A 19,086-nucleotide genomic window follows, 5' to 3' on the forward strand; every position below is an offset into this window, starting at 1 on the left:
CATTAAAACAGTTATATTCTTTTAATGAAGCCCCAAAATCAACTTTCCTGGAAAATTCTGAAATGTAATATAGCTGGCCATTGTCATCTATGAACTGATCAACAAAGTATGTTATTTAAATACCATCTCTCAAAAAATAATTTATTTCTGTAGACAACATTCTGATTAGGCGGCACGGTGGCTTAGTGGTTAGCCCATTCTCCTCACACCTCCAGTGTCCTGGGTTTCAGTCCCGTGTGTGTGTGGAATTTGCATGTTCTCCCCCTGCTTGGTGGGTTTCCTCCCACAGTCCAAAGACACGCTACTAGGCTGATTGGAGTCTCTAAATTGCCCATAGTATGTGCCCTGCGATGGGTTGGCACTCTATCCAGGGTGTATCACCGTTCTCTATAGGAGGAAATCTATTCATGGAACCATTCATGGCAAAATAAAGGAATGAATGAATCTCTCTTGTCGCATTTTCTTCTTTTGTCAGGTCTTCTCCAAAGCGTAGTTTGTGGTGTTTGCTGTTTTTTTTTTTTGCATTTTTCCAGAGGAAGTCTGATATGATAAAAGGATGATAATGACCCTCACTCGACCCGACACGGGCCTGCCCAATGATCTGCATCCACCAACTCATCTTTGCCGCGAGCTCAGGTGCCACTTCCTTGCATATCTCCATCACCATGACATTTCCATTTTCCACTTCTGGAACTTCGTATAGTCATAAACACCACCTCCGTATGTAGCTCTCTGCATCAACAATTCTGTTTTCCAACTGGGATATAGCTCTTGCTTGTTTGGTAACTTTGGCTGTTAGTTCGACTTTAGATTTTTACAAATCCACAATTTCTGTGTTGAGAAATAGGAGGGATGATTTCAACTCTTCAATAGTGGAGTCAGTTCTCTTGTTGAGGGCAGTGATGTTCTCTTGTAGCTCATGTAATGAGAGATCAGCTTTAGATTTCTTTGATGCTGGGCTATTTGATGGTGTTCCAGGGAGAGATGTACACAATCTGCCAAGTTCTTTTGAAGAACCTCTTGTCGTGTTAGATATTGCAGGGCATTCTACAGTAGCATTGTAGCAGTCTTGGCTCTACTGATTCAAATTCATGTCAATTCTTTTAAGGTTTTTTAAGTCAAATTTTACTTTGAGTTCAAGAATTCCAATGCACTTAAACAAACTAGGTAATCCATATAGTTATGCATTTTTAAGGAGCAACTTGCATTGTCAGCGCCATCTTGTTGCCTTCCTCAATATATTATTATTTGTATTATAACAACGGTATAAATAATCAAAACTGCTGTAAATCCTTTCATCATACTTCAGACAAGAAGACACACTTCCACACATGCACAGTACAAATCATGTTTCCGGTACGGATCGAGTAGTAGCTTAACCTGAATTGTCAATTGAATTTGCCAGAATTGTCAATATTCTGGTGATGTTTTCCTCTGGCTGTTGGGTGGTGGAATGGCCGCTGATGACGTTACACATCCCCACATCCAATCACAAGACAACATGTACAAAATATGAAGAACACTCACTAAGAACAAACATCATGTTCAGGAGAATATAAACTACACTTGTGATGGAGAAAATGTTAGTTAACACATTCAACTTAAGTGAGAGCTAGAAAGTAGCACTTTCCAAGATGTCAGCTTCACTAATGCATTTGATTCAGCTTCATGGCATCTAAATCCTTCCATTCTTTCATAGTTTCTAAGAGGAATCAGATTAACAGCACACAAACTCTAAATAATCCATTAACATCCATGTGTTTTTGTAGAATTTCTAGAGAAAAAAAAAACAGTTCAAAATGTTAACACACATAAATCAGATATTTATTCAGTAACAGCAGAGATGATCAGTGGTGCTGAATTACCATTTTCACTATACCAAGGACTAAAGTATGGATAAAGTTTCTCAGTGAAAGATTGAGCAGTGAAAGAGTAGATATGAGAGCTGGACTTCACATCACAGATGAAAGATGGCTTCAGCTTGAAATCAGATTATAAACATATTAGTGTTCATGTAAACACTTCATTGTACAATCTACATTTTTCAACTGTTTATCTACTTGTTTATCTACACGTTTCAACTGAAAATTTGTATAATCTGAAATCATATTGTACACAAATTATTTTTTTACGATGATATTGAGCCATCTATGAGAACATTTTTTAAAACGTTTTAAATGTTACAGAATATCAAACAGATGTTTATTCATCAACAGCAGTGATGATCAGTGGTGCTGAATTTCTACCTCCTTTGTTATTACAAGGACTAAAGTATGGATAAAGTTTCTCAGTAAAAGACTGATCAGTGAAAGAGTAGATCTGAGAACTAGCCTCCACATCATAAAAGGAGACCAGACCCTCCTCATAATCCACAAACACCCCCACCTTCTCCACCTTCTCTCTGTGTGAGGGGGACAGCGGGATCAGCACAAGCCCTGTACTCATTCTCATTCCTCAGTTCCACAAGCCATAATCCATTCTGAGGAGTCGCTGTCATCCACGCCTTCCTGTCAGTGTTCTCCCTGATCACTCCTAATGTCCATGCAGTTTTCCCTTTGACCTGTACCTCATAATAAAATCTCCCTGTAGAGAAACTCTGCTTTGCCACAATACAGGGGAATTTAAACCTCTGTGGTGAATCAGGGAGATCCTGTTGTGTGTCTACATCTTTCACTTGTTTTCCATCATCAGACAGGATGAGTTGAGGATTAGCGGAATCAGGATCCAGAGTCAGATCCACTGAGAGAAACACACAGACACAACAAAACCAATTCATCATTCAGAGAGACTGTATGTGTGTGTGTACACACACATCTATCTATCTATCTATCTATCTATCTATCTATCTATCTATCTATCTATCTATCTATCTATCTATCTATCTATCTATCTATCCACACAAAGACACAGAGACTCTGCATTAACTTTACTGAAGATTAAAAGGTAAAAATGTTCTTACCTGCAAACTTCTTCTCTGCTAACTCTGTAAAACATGTAACAAAATTTTATTACAGTTACAAAATAAATAGAATAAAAATGAAATATTTCATTTTAAACTATGTACACTATAGTACAGACCAAAATTACAAACCAAATAAAACAATTTACTATTTAAATCGGCAAAAACAAGTTTAGGGTCATCTACTGATTTCCTCTAAATGTAAAAAAAAGGATAGAAATATTAAATAAAAAAAATTGTATTATTGTATAATTAAAAGTCCTAAAAACTACTAATTCAAGTATAATTACCATCTTTCTCTGTCTCTGCAGCTCTGAAAAGAGAAAAAAGTTTGTTAGAGGCTGGGATAAGAGGCTGAGTGTAATGGATAAATCCATATAAGTTTGCTTTATTTCACTTCATATTACTACTTCTCCATTCTATGGTGATATAGAAAGTAGACTTTACACAGTGCTTCATTAACTTTTAATCTGGAAAATATAATGTTAGTCTCTGAATCCCGATTCAAATATTTTGTTTCTGTGGGTGAAAACTAAATCAGTACAGCTGCTTGCACAGTCTAACAACCTCCCAATTACCTTTGTGATTACATTTGATCCAGGTGACTGTCTGTTATGTTTCATGCAAATCAAACAATCCATAAGATTTTAGAAACAGAAAAATTTTCTCACCTGCATAGCGCTTCTCCATTTGAAACCCTGAGGATTAAAAAAAATCAGATTGCAGTTATAAAATGTAACTGTCTTCTGATATCATACATTTGTTAAATGATTAAGTTCACTTCACAAAGTAGAACATGATGTTACAGGTCATATAAAAAACAAGTCATTTAATGTACAGTGTCTGATGTTTGTAACTCTAGTCTTTTTACAGAATCCTCTATGAAGTGGGAAAAATGTAAATGTCATTAATAGAATCTAATGGTTACGAATTATGAAATCCAAGTCTTGAACATTAAGAGACTTAAATGTTAACAATTCAAACTGGAAAAAATCTTACAGTTGAAAAGTTGGGTATAAAAAATCAGGTACCCAAAATAGATGAAAAATCCAAGGAGTTGAATTCTGATTAAATGAAACCTGTGAAACCACCTTTTATTTTTTAAAGAATTAATCATGAAATCATGAATCAATTTTATTTTAGAACACAGATTTAACCTCCTACAACCTGGCATCCTCATACGAGGACATCACATTTTTGGTTGTGTGCATCATAATACTTAATTCTTTGTAACTGGAACCTGTTGTACACAAAAAGAATTGGCTTCATGTTCAAAGATAATATCTGGTTATTATATTTATTGGTTCCTCCTAACCCCAAATGTGTAGAAGAAATCTAAAATGCAAGCTCAGGTCTTAGGAGGTTAAAATGTATTTGGTGTACTACATCAGGACTTTTATTAGGTTCCAGCCCATAGTCTATGAAGTCCATTGAATGAGGACTGTTATTGAATCTACTGATGTGAAACAAGAAAAAGCCTGTGTAGCTCAGATTTTCAAAGCATGACTGGATTGATAAACAATACGTTCACTAAAATCTTATAATATATTACATTAATTAATTAATTAATTACATTATTTGTGAAAAGAACTTGAGAAATTGTGAAATTGGAAAACCTCCACTGCGTTGCTCTACTGCCTGGCTCATTATATTTTCTTTAATATCTCCCAGAGAAATCCCAGAGCATTCCAGATGTTTTTAAGATTAAAAAAAAAACTTGGCATTTCAACTGCTTGAAATTTGAGTTGCTTGATGAATTTATATTTCTTAAATTTCTGGACACAGGACCAGAGGTGACAATACTTTGCAAACATTGATTTCAGCAAACATGAGAAGAATCTGTTATTTCTGCCCTCTGCCCTGATGCATACTGTTCGGTGAAACGTCACCATTTCATATGTACAGAGGGAAAGAGGGTGAACAAAACAGTACTAATTCAATAATATTGTCATGCCAGTGGTGGTTTCAGATTCAATATAGCAATTTTGGACTGCAACACCCATCATAACAATCAGCCTACCATTCATTCATTCTTGACTGCACTCACATATTTTTTGTTTCCTCTAGAGTTCTAAGATGTTTAAGTTATATTGTTCTTATTATATTATGTTCCTTGTTCTTTATAACCTGCACATATAGTACTTATCTTTTGTTTAGATAAAAGCCTGAATTTGTATGCAACTAAGTTTTTGACAATTATGGTTAAATCCACCACCACGCCCAGGAAAGATAACTGGGGACCAGGCAACAGGGCCATGGCTGCCCATGGCTCATTGATGCACCTGGTGACCAAAGGCTAACCTGTCTGGTCCAATCCCACAGAAGAGTTACTGTAGAACAAATTGAAATTTGCTTTAATAGAAAGGTGTCAGAACACACAATGCATCACAGCTTGCTGTGTATGGGGCTGTGTAGATGTAGAGCAGTCAGAGTGTCCATGCACAAGGGCATCAGAACTGCACCAAGGAGCAACTACAAAAAGTGGCCTGGGCCTCTGATAAATCATGCTTTCATTTATATCAAGTGAAAAGCCTGGGTGCTTTTACATTGCCTACCTGGGGAAAAGATGGCACCAATGTGCACTATGGAAATAAGGCAAGCTGGTGGAGGCAATGTGATGCTCTGCGCAATCTTCTGTTGGAAAACCTTGGGTCCTGGCATTCATGTGTATGTTACTTTGACATGTAACACCTACCTAAACATTTTTGCAGTGGCAGTGTTCTCTTGCAGCAAGATTATGCATTCTGCCACACAACAAAAATTGTGGTGTCGACTTGGCCTCCAAATCCTCCAGGTCTTGGTCTGAACATCAAACATCTGTGATGTGTGCTGGACAAACGTCCAATCAGTGGAGGCCCCACCTCACAATTTACAATACTTAAAAGATCTTCATTGCAGTCTGAGGCACTGGCTAATGATAACAATTCTACATTTTATTTAGACTTTTATATCATTGTAAAGCCGTAAAATCTGTAAAGCTGTGGTCAGATCTACATAGATTTGTTGAAGCTTTTAATAGCAAGTGCTACCACATTACTGTCACAGTATCCAAGCAGCATACTATCTGACCTGTCATAATCATTGACTAGTGTTCTATCAGTACTAAACACAGCACTACAAGGCAGCAATAAGGTGATTGCTGTGTTGAGAAGAATCAGAGCCTCACACTGTGACACTGGAATGGTTATGTGGGACATTAGCAGCAGTAAAGCATTCTGACAGACAGAACAACATGCTCTCTACTCACAGTTCTTCTAGATCCTGCTTTCTGTTGACCATAGAATTAAGTATGCCAGTGCACTAGTATATTAAGACAGCAATGAAACATACTAGTGTTTTCTGTGCTCTGCTCCAGATAATCAGCTGATTAAAAACCTTTACCTTTCCTGTTAAAGTTAGTGTGTTAAAGCAGGAAAAACACTATGTCCAGGACCAGAGCCGAGAGACTGTGGACTACAGTGTGAACTTCAGCATAATTTAGGATATGGATGTTACTAAGGAAAATGATGCAATTATTACCTTTCTTGTGGCAGATAACAGCAGTTAGAATCAATCCAACTGCAAAAAGACATGCTAAAACAGTAATGGCAACAGTCCACTTCCAAGGACGAAAGACCTTACCTACAAAGAAACCAAAGATTACATCTTACACAAACAGGAGCAAGGTTCCAATTGTAAGAGATATGCAATGACAATAAAGGCTTTATTCTATTCTATTCTATTCTATTCTATTCTATTCTATTCTATTCTATTCTACTGTAAGGTTACTGTGTTACAGATATGAAACTGCAATAATTCTTGGTAATTGCAAATGGCACTCTTATAGGAATATTATAGCAAAATTATTTATAATCATAATAAAAGTAATGTATATGCTTTATAATAGCATGGTAATGATGCTCATGTTTCATCAGTCACCTCATCTATAATGAACACAGTAGAATGTTACAGTATAAATCTATGTGAAAGAGTTTTATTTTAAAAATCATAGACACTTACTATTAATGATAATCTCTGTCTCAATCATGTGATGTTTTTGTTGAAGTCTGCAGTAAAACCTGTTAGAGTCACTATAATCAAAAACAGTGATGTGGCTTTTCAAACTGAAGCCCTCTGTGTCTCTGTGTATCTGTGTATCTTCAGCAGTCAGAATGGCTCCTTCTCTGTCCAGCCACTGAACCTGAGGTTCAGGGTTCCATCCTCTGGACTCACACACAAGATTAATCCCTCCTGAGTTTTCATAACTCTCCACTGTAATCACCGGGTGGCTTCCCAGAACTACAATCGTTAACCAGAAAATATTGATTTAATATAATGAAATCATTTTAAAATGTTAACCTCAAAATAAAAACACAAGAAATGTAACTGTCAAAGTAGAGAGAAAATAAATGACAATAATGATGATACTATTTTCTGTGTGTGTCTATATTGTTGTGACTGCATAGGACTGAACACAGACATGCAGGAGACTGGGGTGGAGAAAAAGTGCTCTTCTATGTAAAGTCTTTAAGGCAGGTGGAAAGAGGCAAGGTGCAGGAGAGGAGTACTATCTTCTGCGGTGCTCTCTGTAATAGTGGTTTCCATGTGGGGCTGAGTAGTGACGAGACAAGATCCAGAGAGCTTTGTGGGGCACAGCAGGTTTGGGGGGCATTGTCCTCACTGTCTTCGGTAGGATCCACTAAAAAACCCCTTGGACAGGCCATCTGTGATGATGTGATGGTCTCCCACTCTGTGCCTGACCTAAAACAAGAAGTTAAAAGAAAGTAACCATTGAGTTACCCAAGTGTCAGTGTCCTTGGGTCCTTGGCCATCCACTGCAAAGCCACATTGTCAGTCACTAGGGTAAAATGCCAGCCTGCCAAGGATTAGCAGAGCTCCTTGACTGCCCACTTTATTGTCAGGGATTCTCATTCCACAGCAGTGTATTTCTTCTCAGCAGGGCTCAGTTTTCTGCTGCTGTAGAGGACTCTGTCTTGTCAAAGGTTTGTGACAGGACACTGCTCAGTCCTGTGTCTGAGGCAAGAGACTGCTGCATTTTTAGTGCACGTGGCCACATATTGCCAGTCAGGTCTCAAGACAACATCCATAAGTCTCTGAAAGACCAAAAGGAAGAACCCAGTGAAGTCAGTCTTGGGCTTGAGCTGTCAAATTCTCATACCTCGTTGACCCCTCGTTGTCTCACCACCACTCCCATGGGGTTTTTGATTTCATGGTAGACCAGGTATATTAAGGTGAAGGAAAACACATATGCAAACTGGTCAACCAATGCCAACAGGTCTTGGTTTTGGGCTGGAGTGAAATCATCCCCTTGCTGGACCAAGGTTTGCTCCATGGGATATGTGGGGGTACATGGACACAGCTGATGCCAACTCCTGGACACAACTGATGCCAGCCCAAACCATTTCCTTAGCAAATTGATGTGAGAAAGTTGTGTGTCTGCAATCTTACAGGGCTTCTGCAGCAGTAATTGACTGTGCCCACCTTCTTGAGGACTGTGTACGGGCCCTGTCAGTGGGCCAGAAACTTGCAGGCAGCATTAGGCACGAGGAGGAGCACCTGATTACATGGTTGGAACCTGCAGTCCAGTTGTATACCTGCTGTTTTTCAGGGCTGCTAGACAGATGTGTTCCCAGATGATTAGATCCACTTGGTCAATCTGCTCCTGCATCCCCTACTCGATGAGAGAGAGTAAACACAGTGGAAATTGCTGTCTGACGAGGCCTGAAGGGGTAAAACTAGTAGATGGATGAGGTGTCTCCCAGATGGTGAAGAGGATATAGGCCAGGATGAGGTAGGTGCTACCTGCTCTACTGAGATATGCTAACCCCCCTCACTCTCTCTTATCCCTAGTCTATGGCTCTGCTGCCAATGAGATCGACCAAGAGCTGGTGGAGGACCTCTACCTCCCTGTCTTACCAAGCTTGACTTACAGGGCACTTACAACCTCATATGAGGGGAATAAGAGAAAAACAGCTTTTGACACACTCAGGGGCACTACGAATACTTGGTAATGCCATATGGTCTGACCAACGCAGTCTTCCAGGCTATTGTCAATGAGATCTCTAGGGACCTTTTGGATTCATATGTCATTGCTTACATTTATGACATCTCAATATATTCCACAACTTCCAAAGGATATGTTGCTCAAGTACACATGGTCCTCACCAGCTTAAAGCCAATGCCCTCTCTTGTCGACATGACTTGGTCTACGGAACACCCACACCAGAGATTATCCTGCCATCGTCTGTCATCATTGCCCCCATCCGGTGAATTAATGGAAGAAATTCAGTGTGCCCAGGGAACCAAGGCCAAAATCAGACCCAGGGTCATTCAATGGGTGCATATTTCCCTCTGACGTGAAGAACTATGTCTAAGCCTGTGCTGTTTGTACTCAAATGCAAACCTCATGCCAACAACTGGTGTGCCTTCTTGAGCCTCTCTCTATACCCCAGTGCCCATAGTCCCACATCTCAGTGGACCTCCCCAGTTGTCACGGACACACTGCTATCATGATAAATATTTTTTAGTTAATTTAAAATAAATTATTTGGTTGTCTTGCACAAACTGCACCTGTTTACGCCTATAGAAATAATACACAAACAAACAAGCAAGCAAGCAAACAAACAAACATTGTATAAATCTACAGTGCAGAAATAGATTGTCCATGGCATGGTCAAAAATCTTACCCTCAACAATAACATAAACAGTGATGTCATCATACCAGGATTTGTCCTCAACAAGACACTTATATTCTCCTGCATCAGAGACTTGGAGAGCTGAGAGCTTGAGTGAAGCGTTGCCTTTCTGCAGCTCCTCTTTAAACAGTGATGTTCTTCCTTTGTAGGCCTGAGCCTGATTTTCATTTTGGTCTTCATGACTCCTATAGCTATGCACAAATAAAACCCCTAGCTTTACTCTCAACCATTCCACTGTCATATTCAAAGCATTGGTGTTGGGTTTGATAAAACAGGGCAGAACCAAGTCTTCACCAGTTACAGCAACAAGAGGAGCTTCTGGACCAACCACCTGTAACTGCTCTGTGTTTTCAGAAAAGAAACTTTTATTATTACTTTAGTACTACTTGTATTCAATACAGTTGTAACTATCAAATGTCATTATGATTTTTTATGTAAATATGTGCAATCTCATTGGAAAAACCTTTAAATGTTTTAACCCTAAAAACATTCAATGGTCCTCTTGCCTTTATAGAAACTCCGTAATAATCCTTCATTTATCTTAGTCAGCTGATAAGAATGACAAAATCTGAATAGTTTGAGCAAAATTAGCAAAATTTTTAGAAAATGTGTTCACAAAAGTTAACATAAGCATACATTATAAATAATAAACACTAAATTAAATATATGTAGTTTTACATATCTTGGTTACTAAATTTTCAGACACCCTGTATATGGGCCTCTTTAATAGTGCAACACAGGAAAAGAAAATATTCATTGATAAATCCACTCCTGCCTCCCAAGGGATGTTTCTGGACAAAATTTGTTGGACACATGCATAGAGATTTTTCTTCATTACGGTTAAAATGCAGCATGTGTGGAGGTCTTCCTTGGTCTACCAGTTCCTTTATTACTACTTTTTTTTTAATTTATAAATAAAGCATTTTTTAAAAATAATACAGCATTTAACCTGTAACTGTGCTGTCTTTCCTGCCTGATAGATCCTTTTTTTTGTGCCCAATATTTAGTGGATATATTGCACACAGTCTTAGGGATACAAGTTAAACTCATTTATGAATGTTTAAAGTGAATATTTTCCTATTAATTAACCAGTGACTCAGAGCCACTTTTCCTTATGAGCAGATAAGGTTTTAAATATATGTTTTACCAAATACTACAAGTTATGCACCATTTCGATATTTCCTTTATGGTTAGCTAGATATAGGCTCAGGTTAGGACATGTGGGTTCCTGGCCACCTGCTAGAATAAAACTAATTTCCACTGAACTTTGGGGAGTTTGGCTTGGCTTCACTGTTAAGTGTAGTTACAAAGTTCATTTATTTAATAATGTAGGTTGTTATATTCTCTAGGATAGACTCTTCACACTGTTATTTTCACTCTGATCTGGACTGTCAGATATGGTGTTTTACTGTAAACAGAGATTTACCTTCTATATCATGTACAACTGACTGAATTTTCCACATGTTAAATTAAGCAAAGAAACAGGAATGTAAACCTTAATTTTTCTTACTTTTTCCTTAATTTATTTTTTCATTTAGAACGCAGATTTCCTGCAGATGTTTGTGGAAAAATAAAGAATACATTTTAGAAAAAAAGCCTGGCTTAAACTATTCAGCCTTTCAGAAAGATTTTGCTCTTGCAGGCAAAATTGCTCATTATAAAGGATCATCTTTGGCTCTGTGTTGAGATTGGTGAATTAAAAAACATTGCATCATGATAGCAGACAGAATGTCTCCATAATGTTTCAGAACACTTATAGGTCAAAATTATATAATGATAAAAAGGACAAAACATAGAAATAAATCAAAGATTAATTATAGCTTCCAGTCAAGTAGCTAGGTAATTCTCTGCACAAAAACATCCCAAGTTTAAAATTCATTATAACACACACACACACACACACACACACATACCGAGTAGGGTTTTTTCCATACCTGACTGACATTCCATAAAGCTGTACAGAATCAGGAAAGTCACACAGAAAAACATAATTCCTGAAAAAACAATCATTATTGCTCCAGTATGTTTCACAGTCTAAAAAAACATTTTATGAATTACACTAGGTGTACACTATAATGCACATACATTGTATCAAAAATCTAAATACTTACACCATTGTAAGGGTTATATTTTCTTGATAAAAGGTTTGTTTCTTGAAAAATAAAAACATCCTTCTTCCAGCTTAGAAATATTGCAAAGCTATAATCTATATCTGATGCAGAAAAGCTAGTTCATGCATTCATGACCTCCAGACTGGACTACTAATGCATTACTACGTGGTTGTACTGCATCTTCAAAAAACAAGCTACAGGTAGCCCAGAATACAGCTGCCAAAGGTCTTACCAGGTCAAGAAAATATAAATATATAACCCCAATTTTATCATCCCTGCACTGGATAACTTTTGAATTTAGAATTGATTATAAACTATCGCTACTCACATACAAGGCTTTAAATGGTTTAGCTCCCACATATCTAACCGGTCTTCTAACATGCTACAATCCGTAATGCTTCTTAAGATCATAAAACTCTGGTCTTCTAGTAGTTCCTAGAATATCAAACTCAACATTATATATACTGTTATATATATAATGCATTTGTTTATATTTACGTATTATATATTTATTAAGTTATTTTATTTACCAAGCATTACCAGGTTTTATGTGAAGCAGTATTGGAATTAATGCCCAAACACTGACAATCACACATCCAAGCATTGCTAAACTGATATAACATTCTTCCTTTATGGAGAAATGCATGACTGAAAGACTTTTGTACACATATGCAGCTGTGACTGGCAAGTGTGTTTCTTCTGATGCAAAAACTAGTTCCTGTTACAATAATTCTGATCAGTTTAAACCAGTTTATATTTATGCACAGAGACATTCAGATACAATACAGTAAAAGAAAACTCCTGTGTTCAATACATGTGTTTATTAAACTTAAACATGCAACTATGTTACAAATAAACCTTATTTCTTGCTTCCTGCTTTGAAATCCTGTTATTTCATTGGATTGTAAAGAAAATTGTTTAGCTTCAAGGTTTTGAGGATGATAATTTAAATATACATAAGTGTCTGACTAATTAATATCATTCAATTAATAGATTGGTGTGCTAAGAGTAACATTAAAGCCTTTTCACATGTTGTTGATTAAGCAAAAGAGTCTGTGACAAAAATGATAACACGATATTATAGACATAATAAATCATAGAAGTTTGGATACTTAAGTACATTTGAAGGCAAATACTTTTGTACTTTTACTCAAGTGAAAGTGTAAAAGGAGCACTTTTACTTTTACTGGAGTAATATTTTACCTAGTGTATCTTTGTACTTCATCCACCACTGCAATCGACACAAACATTCACAGAGCGCTTCCTGAAGACAAAGAAACTGGAGTAAGGAAACCACCTGGAGGGATTTACATTGTACTCTTTATAATCATCTTTAAATTTAACTTGACTTAATTTAAACTTTTTAATGTACATGTTGGTGATTTTAACTTTGGTTTACCCACAATGCAATTCAATGTGAGTGAGATTTAGGACTTGTTTCATCTCTTCCTTAAGACAGTGATGCAGCAAAGCTTTAGTCCTTCACTTCTCACTCTCTCACTTCCTCATTTGTTCATGAAACTCAGAAGTCCATTTTATACCAGAATGCTGTAAGGCTGTTAACACAAGTTTGTTTAAGTTTTGTTTAATCTAATTAAGATTAAATTAGATCATTCTGAATACACAGCTGGCACTTTTAATCTGCAGCTAGGACTGTAAAACTTTTACATCTAAAGCACTTATTGTCAAAGAAATTATTACTGATCAGGAGTTTAATGTGCTGTGTTTAACAGAAACATGGATTACACCAAATGATTATATAACTTTAAATGACGCTATCTGCCAAAAATAGTTAAATGCATTAGCCTCGCCCAACAGGCAGGGGAGGAAGTGACAGGCATGACACAAAAAACAGAAAATTTGATGTGTTTGAAGTTCTTTATCCACAAAAGATAAGTCTACTGAGTCGTTTCCACTAATTATAATTTATAGGCCATCAGGGCCACATTCTGAGTTCCTCTGTGAATTTGTGGATTTCATCTCAAATCTAGTTTCTAATTTCTTTAGACAAAGTATTAATTATTAACATTCATTTTGACCCACTGAGAACAGGTTGTGTCCATTCTAGATTCCTTAGGGGTTAATCCCCACAGAATGTATGTAACCGGACTTACTCATAAAGGTGGTCACACTCTTGATCCATTACTAACATTCTGATATAAGTAAATATAAGTGTTTTTTAGTTATATAATGACAGTTTATTATTATTCCTAGATTACTTAAAACATCTGCTATTTAAATTCCTGTGAATGAACTGGTACTATAGCAATGACAGCATTAAAACCTGAGCAGTAATATAAACTTACTTATAAAAAAGCACAAAACCAGTAAAAAAGAGAGAGAACATACACAAGACAAATCAAGAGGAATGAGAATAAACATTTGAAATGCATGTAATAAATCATCACTCTTTAACAAGTAAGGCCTCACAGTGTAGCGTTGTAGAGTAGGCTATAGCATGATAAGCACACAATATAGAGTAAACTCACAAACATCATTTTCACTAGAGAATATTAAAGAAAATGACCAGAAAATAGATATTAAAAAAGAAACCTATTACAGGCCTACTCATCCAGTTTTATAAGCTTCAGAATGAGAGAAAGCTTGAGAGTGCAATGAAGTATTAAAGGATGTGGGAGTAATTTTAAAACCTAGAATGTCTAGGTTAAATGCATTTTTGTTTATGTTTGTATGAAAAGATAAAAAATGAGAAGACAACATTAGTAGTATGAGACACAACCTTGGTTTATTGACCACCCTTGTTTAATGGTTAAACGCAGTGGCGTGCCGTGCTTTTCACACCTAGGCCTTCACTGGTGTCTTTCCTGAATTAATCCACCTCTATACCATCATTTTCTACTCAGCCCTCCTAAAATTCTGCGATTCTCCATAAACTGTACACAAATTGGTGATCACTTCAGTCCCCTTTAAATTTCATATGAAAACGGCAGCAGACTTCGGCTCCTCCCCGTCTTTCAACAGATTCTTCAGACTGCAGCGGCGCAGAGCGAGGATCAGGTGACAAGTTTGTGTGTGTGTGTGTGATCAGGAAGACTCGCATTTGGCTTGTTCAGTACTCAAATGTTATACACATTTATGCAATTCAGGGAAATGCTGCAATAAGTTTACCATCCTACCCTGTTAGTCAAACCTTTATTTAATTTAATTAATTTATTTATTTTTTACTATTATACCCTCATTGGGGGCTGAGCCCCCCCCTTAAATGAAAATTCTAGAATCGCCCCTGGATGAGTTTTAAATTATACATGAGTAAATTAAAATTACACACAAATGTTTTGAATTACATATGATTATTTTTGACAGTGATTTTATTCCATACATGTTCCCCTACCAGATTAAGACTCAGGCTTTTACAACCGGTATTTTGTCGTCTCGAAGAAAGACGGGGGGGCTGCATCCAATTTTGGACCTGCGGGCTTTGAACTGTGCACTGAAGACATTCAAGTTCAAGATGCTCACACTCAGACTTATCGCATCACAAATCAGGTCCGAGGACTGGTTTGTGACGACAGACCTCAAAGATGCCTATTTTCATGTAGGTGTTCCTGCTTTTGGGGGTGAAGTATACCAGTATTGTGTTCTTCCTTTTGGTCTAACCCTGTCGCTATGCCCATTTACAAAGTGCATGGATGCTGCCCTGGAGACCACGGGGTGCGTGTACTGAATTACTGAATTAGCTGGATGACTGGCTCATTCTGGCCCAGTCGAAGGCCATGGTGGCCTGTATTCGAGCTGTGCTTGCCCAAATGAGGCCTCTAGGACTCAAGGTTTACCCAGAGACGTGTGTACTTTCTCCTTCTGAGAGAACCACCTTCTTGGGTGTAGTTTGGGATTCCACCACGATGCAGACATGTCTGTCTCCTGCTCAGGTGGCTTCCTTACTGTCAGCGGTGAAAGCTATTCGGCTAGATCAAAGCCTCTCTGTCGCCAAGGTGCAGAGAGTGTTTGGCCTCATGGCAGCAGCAGCTGACGTTATCCCATTGGGTCTGCTTCACATCCCCTCAGGCATCCCCTCAGTGCCATAAAGGTTACGTGCCACGGGCTTTGTACCCTTCTTATGTGGAAAAGACCCCGCTTTTTGCCCTTGGGTCTCACACTAGGGGCACGTCATTGTCTCAAGACTCTTTCGACGGACACCTTGCTTTTGGGCTGGGAGCAGTCTTGGACAGCGACTCTGCCCAGGGTCTCTGGGAGGGCCATCATCTCTCCCACTATCCGCTATAGTATTCCCTTTCTCAGCCAGCCCCTCTGGGCCTGGATGCTCTGATGCCAAGGTTGCGACTGTACACCTTTTCCCCGGTAGCTCTGCTCCCAGAAGTCCTAGCAAGTGTGCGCCATGATCAAGTCCACCTTCTTCTAGTGGGTCCTCGCTGGCCTGCTGGAGTTTGGTTCCTGGACCTTGTCTCCCTCCTAGATGGCACTCCTTAGAAGATTCCTGTCAGGAAAGATCTACTCTCTCAGGTCCAGGGGGCAATCTTACACCCCCACTCTGAGATGTGGAAGCTCTGGGTCTGGCCCCTGAGGGGAACCAGTTGCTAGAGTCAGGTGGCTCATCGGAGGTAGTGGAGACTCTGTTGAATGCTAGGGCTCCCTCCACTAGAAAGCTGTATGCTCTGAAGAGGCTTTTTCACCTCTGGTGCGGTCAGGACCCAGTTCACTGCCCGGTCGGTACAGTGCTGGAGTCCTTACAGTCTCTCCTTTTTCAGGGCCTGTCTCCCTCTACTTTAAACGTGTATGTGGTTGATTGCTGTGAACCACAAACTTGTCCTCTGGGCCTCCTTGACTAGACACCCCATATGGAAAAGTTTTGTTAAAAACACATGTGATTCTTATTTGTTCCAACAGAATATTATAAGGGACATATATGCTTCACACATATACACATTGCATAATATTACTGTATTTTCAATCATATATGTCATATATGTCTTACAAACCATATAAAGCCTTATAGATTTCCAGGATGTAAAAACATAGGGAAATAATGCTAATTTAATATGAATGTCCATCATATGTCTTAAGACATCTATAAAACATTTAGTTAAACACAGCAGTTTACCAATCAGTATAAGGCTGTACTTGCTTTCATATTGTCCTAAACAGAGCCCTGTACATGTCAGAGTCATGTACTGTATAATCATAGACTTGCACCCTTAGATAAAACACAACATTTAAAGTACACACACAAAAACACATGTTGGAACAGCACAGCCACAGAGGACTATTTTATTTTGTCAAAATTTATTAGCCCACAGAAGCTGCATAATGAAATACATTATATTGCCAAAAGTATTTGCTCACCTGCCTTGACTCGCATATGAACTTAAGTGACATCCCATTCCTAATCCATAGGGTTCAATGTGACGTCGGTCCACCCTTTGCAGCTATAACAGCTTCAACTCTTCTGGGAAGGCTGTCCACAAGGTTTAGGAGTGTGTTTATGGGAATTTTTGACCATTCTTCCAGAAGCGCATTTGTGAGGTCACACACTGATGTTGGACGAGAAGGCCTGGCTCTCAGCCTCCGCTCTAATTCATCCCAAAGGTGTTCCATCAGGTTGAGGTCAGGATTCTGTGCAGGCCAGTCAAGTTCATCCACACCAGACTCTGTCATCCATGTCTTTATGGACCTTGCTTTGTGCACTGGTGCACAGTCATGTTGGAAGAGGAAGGGGCCAGCTCCAAACTGTTCCCACAAAGTTGGGAGCATGGAATTGTCCAAAATGTCTTGGTATGCTGAAGCATTCAGAGTTCCTTTCACTGGAACTAAGGGGCCAAGCCCAGCTCCTGAAAAACAACCCCACACCATAATCCCCCCTCCACCAAACTTTACACTTGGCACAATGCAGTCAGACAAGTACCGTTCTCCTGGCAACCACCAAATCCAGACTCGTCCATCAGATTGCCAGATGGAGAAGCGCAATTCGTCACTCCAGAGAACGCGTCTCCACTGCTCTAGAGTCCAGTGGCAGCGTGCTTTACACCACTGCATCCGACGCTTTGCATTGCACTTGGTGATGTATGGCTTGGGTGCAGCTGCTCGGCCATGGAAACCCATTCCATGAAGCTCTCTGCGCACTGTTCTTGAGATAATCTGATGGCCACATGAAGTTTGGAGGTCTGTAACGATTGACTCTGCAGAAAGTTGGCGACCTCTTCGCACTATGCGCCTCAGCATCCGCTGACCCCGCTCTGTCAGTTTACGTGGCCTACCACTTTGTGGCTGAGTTGCTGTCGTTCCCAAACACTTCCACGTTCTTATAATACAGCTGACAGTTGACTGTGGAATATTTAGGAGCGAGGAAATTTCACGACTGGATTTGTTGCACAGGTGGCATCCTATCACAGTTCCACGCTGGAATTCACTGAGCTCCTGAGAGCGACCCATTCTTTCACAAATGTTTGTAAAAACAGTCTGCATGCCTAGGTGCTTGATTTTATACACCTGTGGCCATGGAAGTGATTGGAACACCTGATTCTGATTATTTGGATGGGTGAGCGAATACTTTTGGCAATATAGTGTATTTTACTGACACAAGTTTGCTAATGTGCCTTTAAGAACAATTCTTTGTAAGTGTGTGTTAGAAATGGTAGAGGAAATTAAAGAAAACAGATGAAAATAGTAATCAGTTAATAATTATATCTATTTTTTCCATACAATCTGTCGACCCCAAGCAATTATCTTGCACTCGAGGGGTTCTGAACTTCTGACCTGGTGCTGACCCAGAGTGAGAAAAAAATTAGCATACCTTTTTTTCCACTTGGTCTGAGTACGACAAGGAAACCTTCGTTCTTCTAATTTGCAATTGTGAAAACAATACGCTTTTTTTTCGGCATGTTTTCTGCATTAATTTAAAGTAGACTATTTTCTGAGCACAGATGTGAACATAAGTAAGTAATGCGCGTCCATGAAAAAAGACTATAAAATATGCCGATTGGTTGATGCTTGAACTGCCTTCACGGCATCCTATGAAAAGCCTGATCGCTGGCTCATTTCGAAAAGCACCCGAGGTAAAATAGAGCGTTGCTTTCAACAACTCTGAGTTTATGGATTGCTTGATTTCTTTATTAACATCACCAGGTGAAAGGTAGGAAGAAATTTTCACTTGTTGTAATGTTTACTCAGGCAGCGATATTGATTTGTGCATTTAGCAAATTCTAAGTAGTTGTTTTGATCAAATTTGTTAATGCTAGCCTATCAGACTACAGTTTCAACATTTTGCTTAGCAGCTATTAAATGGAGCTGTAGCCGGGAATTCACTGCAACATCTTTGACCAACCTTCCTTCGTGTATTTAGGCA

At 38.7% G+C, this 19,086-nt stretch overlaps 1 pseudogene; it reads right to left on the reverse strand.

Annotated features, from left to right (window-relative positions):
- Window positions 1–2,202: 2,202 nt before the first annotated feature.
- On the reverse strand, window positions 2,203–13,328 carry LOC131356385 (butyrophilin subfamily 1 member A1-like; annotated as a pseudogene).
- Window positions 13,329–19,086: the final 5,758 nt, after the last annotated feature.

Source organism: Hemibagrus wyckioides, linkage group LG07, assembly GCF_019097595.1.
Source record: "Hemibagrus wyckioides isolate EC202008001 linkage group LG07, SWU_Hwy_1.0, whole genome shotgun sequence".
Lineage (NCBI taxonomy): Eukaryota > Metazoa > Chordata > Actinopteri > Siluriformes > Bagridae > Hemibagrus > Hemibagrus wyckioides.